Genomic DNA, 5,401 nt, shown 5'->3' on the forward strand with positions numbered 1-5,401 from the left:
CGGTCTTCTTGTCTCTGTGTTTTTCAATACACAGATTAAGCAATACTATAGTCCTAGCTGCAAGCTTTGGGTGTTTGTTCAGCATCTTGAGCATAAATGTTTGCCTCATCCCTGACTTCAGTTTGGCACTCTCTTGTGTTAAAGGGGATGATGCTTTCTGCCAACAATTGCTTGCATCTTCTTCTTTACTTTTGGTTAGGTATTGTCTGACAGACTTGCAGGTGACCCTCTCTTCTGTGTGCTGCAAAACTGTCATGTCACTCAGGATGTGGTATCAACAATGATTTCATTCTCCCAGGGACCCAGCTGTGTTCACATGATAAACACAAGGGTGCTGCTGTTCTCGCCATTAAAAATAAGTGCAACATCCTCCAAAGCTACTTTTAAAGTAGCTTTAAAACACATGTTAAAATGTGTTAAATAATTAAAATAATAATAATAAATTAAAGAACTATAGGAGATTGGAAGCAATTGAGTGATGTCAATGGATGCAGGGAAAATAACCTCTGGGCTGCGATCCTCTGTCTGCTTACTTGGGAGGGTGGGGAGTTCCTCTGAGCCTGGGGGAATTTACTGTTGCATTAAGTTCTGGATGGTGGTGTGGGATATCATAGTATATGGGTGGTGGTGAGATGTCATAGTTGGGATATGTGCAATTATTAACATTCTCATTTATACTGTTGTATCAATTGGTTCTGCTGTTATTTACACCTTGTAACTGTAGCTGGGATAGTTGGCAGAGATAAGGTGCCAGGAGAAGGAGAGGAAGGCAGTGAGGGACCCATTTTAAAATCTCATCTCCGGGCCCACTCTAACCTTGGTACACCCCTGGCTCATCCCTTTGAGTTGTAGGGTTTTCCTGCCCTTCTGCAGAGCCTACCACTGCCTCCTGCTCTAACTCATATTGTGACCTAAGCACCTCCTCCTCACCACTCTGCTGGTGAATGTAGGTAGTTGGACATGTGGTTTCCCTCTGTTATCTGGCATAGCTTTGTTCCCAAGACATCCCTTTTTCAGTAGTCCCTAAATGCCCACGACTTAAAATAAAATAAAAAAATAAAAAAAACCTCTTGGGTTGCTCTATATTGATTTTTATTATTTCCTGTCCCATACAATTTGCCACAAAACCCAAATTTCCTTCCACTACCTCAAAAATCTGTCTCTCTGCAAGTGACACCAAATATGTGACATGGCCCAATTTTTCTAGAGTAAACAGGGCCTTTTATATCATTAAAAATAAAAGAAAAACATTATGGATAATAGTATTGTTGCCACCACTCCTTGTTTCACCTGAGGGAATCAGGTTCTGGGAAGGAGTACCTATTTAAATGGCATGCTTTGTCAGAAGGTGTTATAGAGAAGACAGTTTGGGAAGGATTCTCCATAGAACAAAACAAAATAGGATTTTTATAACATTGAGGTTTATTTGAGTTTTAAATGGTGATAGCATTAAATGGAAGGAAAACATACCGAGGTCGTTCACATGACCAGGAGGGTGGAGTGGGTGGTGGGTGGGGGGAAAGCTGGGTAAACTCATTGCCCCCGGCCCCCGCCCCAGACTAGCAGGTTGTTGTTCTGGGAGTGCGAACTGCACTTCCAGATGAGCAGTGCTGCATGGAGCAGCAGTGTGAAGCTCCGGAGGCTGGGATGATATGTCCTAGCCTCCAGGGATCCCACCATGTAACATGTGTGATGCATTTATGGATTCCCCCAAGAGACAGGGGCTCTAGGAAGCAGCCTGGCTCACACATGAGCAAATAGCCTGGTTTAAGGGAGCGCCCACTTCCTTAACATCAGCTAGCAGCCATGCTAAAAAGCCGGGCTAGGCAGCTCTGGCCTGCTGGGATCGGGCCTGCTCCTGGAAGTTCTCACACTCAGCCTCACTGTATTTACCTAAATCCCCCAGGACTGTAGCCTTTTCAGATAATGATGGGTTAGTATTCTTTCTCTTTCAGGAGAACATTTGAAGACTGGTAACACTGAAACAGACCTCAAGAGCTCTTAGCAGACCAGGGACAGCTCCACCATGAGGCAAGGTGAGGCAATGGTCTCGGGTGCTGCTGAGCCATGGGGCGGTGAGAAAGGGCACCTGCCACTCCTACCTTACTTGTTAGGCTCAGAGCTGCTGGGTCAGGAGGTCTCCTAATGCCCCAGAAGACTAGAGATTCCTGGGTTAAACAATCCTACCAAGAATAATAAGAATATTTATATACCACTTTTCAACAAAAGTTCCCAAAGCGGTTTAGATAGATAGATAGATAGATAGATAGATAGATAGATAGATAGATAGAAATAAAAATGGCCAAGGAATCTCTGGTCATGAGAACAACCTTAGTATGATGGCTGTGGCACCCAGAAGACCAAAATGGCACTCAAAGACCCAAGAGGAGCATTCTGAAACATATGAGAGGCCTTAGGAATCCATTTTCCTTCCCATCATTCTCCACAAGGCACCCTTCACATCCTTGTTTCTCAAACTGTAGATCAGAGGTGTGATTACTGCATAGAAGACTGCAAGAAATTTGTCCTGGTCTGAGGATCAGTCTGGTGGTTTCAAATACATGGCCATAGCTGCACCATAGAACATCCCAACCACAGTAAGATGGGAACCACATGTAGAAAGAGCTTTGCTCCAACCCTGCTGAGTGCATCTTCAGCACTGCCAGACAAATGAGAATGTAGGTCACCAGAATGAAAGCAAGTGGTACAAGGAGAGTGAAAACACTACTGCCTGACATGAGGCCCAGATTAGCCGAGTTATCTGAACATGCCAGTTTCACAACAGACTGAACCTCACATACAAAATGATTGATGACACTGTGGCCACATAGTTGGATCTTCATAGTGAAAGAGGGTACAATGGAAAGAAGAAAAGCCAAGACCCACGAGGAAGCAGCCAACCCGCAACACACTTGTTTGTTCATGATAAGAGTGTAGTGGAGTGGCCTGCATATTGCCACAAACCGGTCATATGCCACGACAGCCAATAAAATGCATTCTGCCACCCCAAGGAAGAGGGAGATGCACATCTGAGCAAAGCATCTAGCATTGGAGATGGTGGGTTTTTCTGCAAGGCTGTGGGCCAGCATCTTGTGGGATTGTGCTGGAAGTATAGCAGACATCAAGGAAGGAAAGGTTGCCTAGGAAGAAATACATGGGGGTGTGGAGGTGGGAATCTACTACAATTAATACAATTATGAGGCTGTTCCCAATTAGGATGATCAGGTAGAGGAAGAGAAACACCACAAAGAGCACCATGCGCGTGAGGGGCTGGCTGGAGAGACCTGTCAGTATAAAGAATTCTGGCTCATTCTCATTACGTCTTTCAGGAATGGTGGAGTTGTGAAGTCTTCCCATGATTTGGTATTACCTGCAGGGAGGGCAAAATGACAAAAATATACTAGATGGAATGTGAGATAACATTCTCCTGCTTCGTAATGGAGGGCTGGTAGAGGTGCCTCCATCTTTGCTCCAGTTCTACTTGTTTGCATTTAAATCTCCATGTTGCAGTTTAAGAACATCAATATGGTAGGCCAGTATTCCATCTGTGCTGAATATCCTCACCAGCACTTGAAGCAGCATGGCTAAAGGTTGACCCCTTCTTACAGTGTGCAGAGAGGGCCACATTCCACCATCAGCCAACACCCAATCTCCCTACTCCCATCACCCCACCTTCACCACCATCTATGAACACTGGCGCTCTTACCCCTGGACTTTGGGGCCAAAGTCCAGGGCCTCCACACCCCCTGGGCCCCCCCAAATCCTCTTTAGTCTGTCCTGGGTGGTGTGGTCACCATTGGCCCGCACTGACCCGGGCAGCCAAGTGTAATTATGACCTGTTCCGGGTGCTTTAGGGACAGAGGGGGGAGTGGGGGAAGCAATATGAGGGATGGGAATATGTTAAGTTGAGTATTGAAATGTTTCTGCTATTGCATATTTGCATAAATATGCAAGACTACAAGCTGAATAATAGAATAACCGTGTCAAACAAATCTATTTAACACATTTCACATACATGAAAAGTAATACATGTGTATAGAGAAGCCAACAAACAATAAGAAAGTCAAACTAAACCCCCTAGAGTAATAGTGGGAATAGATGAAAATGTATAGATCCACTGGCTGGTAATAACAATTAAAGAGTTCTTCCAAACAGAATGTGTTGGTGAATTATTCAAAGACGTGCTGGTGAGTTATTCCAGCTGTTGTTCCAAGAATAGCTCATACTTCTTCCCAACACTTGAATCTTGAGCCAGCTCCCTGTGTAAAACGTAGCTCCTTAGGTGAATAATCTTTATCCTGAAGATATAGAACCTGGATATTCTCTGTCCAGAAGATGATGTCCAAAAGATAATGTTCATTTACTCAACAGGTGTCCTAGGTTATATAAACCTGTTTCTTCCTGCAGAAGCAGGACTTCATCAGGAGAAAAAGGGGGCTAAACAATAGAAAACAAGGTCCTAAATTTGGGACTATCTTTTGTCCCATTGTCTCCTCATGATGAATTCAGATTAGAAGTAGACCTTTTTAAACTGGAGAGACACAAAACCAAACATGCCTAGTTCTGTTCGAGTCTGGTTCGGACTCAAACCAAACCAGGCAAACCGGTTTTGTGCACACCCCTACTTGTAATGCATTCCATTTTCCAAGTCTTTGTGGTGGGAACTCCTGTTGTTATGTAACCTGCATTCTATATACAATTATCCACTAAGGTGTGTGTGTGTGTGTGTGTGTGTGTGTGTGTGTGTGTGTGTGTGTGTGTGTGAGTGATTGTGAACCTGTTTGGGACAGGGAGCCATCAGCTGTTCTTTTTTCTATGAAAACTGCTTATTATTATCTTGGGGGAACTTTGAAAGAATTGGGAAACTTCAACAGAAATTGAGAAGTCTGGATTTTCTTATCCAGGTTCTGTAAAGATCTGTAATTCTGCAACACAGCACACATGACTCTCTCATGATAGTGGGGTGAACATCATAATAGGGAATTATTACTTTGCCCGTATCAGAAATTCCCTCCCTTCGCAAAAATATAGAGGGAGGGCAGAACAACCTGAAGTACATCCAAAACCACAATGGTGGTGTGTTTCAGAAATTCCCTCTTTAAATGAATGGTTCCTGAAAGTGTGGGGTTGTGCTTCAATTTCAAAAGTCTCAGTTTATGTGCATGGTATATTTTAGGGATGTGCGAAACGTTTCGGATACAAAACGTTTTGTACCCAAAACAGCCTGTTTCGGGTGCTTTGTAGACAAAACAAAACACCCATTTTCCAGATCCAAAAGTTTTGTATACAAAACAAAACGTCCCTGTTTCGGCTACAAAACGTTTTGTTGTTTCGGACCTCCATTTTGTGGTGAACTCTGAGTCAGTCTCCATTTTGGGTTTGACATCTCTGAATTTCCCAC

At 43.8% G+C, this 5,401-nt stretch overlaps 1 pseudogene; it reads right to left on the reverse strand.

The window, feature by feature from the left end:
• Positions 1-2,413: 2,413 nt before the first annotated feature.
• Positions 2,414-3,357, reverse strand: LOC128343739 (olfactory receptor 2J2-like; annotated as a pseudogene).
• Positions 3,358-5,401: the final 2,044 nt, after the last annotated feature.

The sequence above is a fragment of the Hemicordylus capensis genome, chromosome 2, assembly GCF_027244095.1.
Source record: "Hemicordylus capensis ecotype Gifberg chromosome 2, rHemCap1.1.pri, whole genome shotgun sequence".
In the NCBI taxonomy this organism is placed as follows: domain Eukaryota; kingdom Metazoa; phylum Chordata; class Lepidosauria; order Squamata; family Cordylidae; genus Hemicordylus; species Hemicordylus capensis.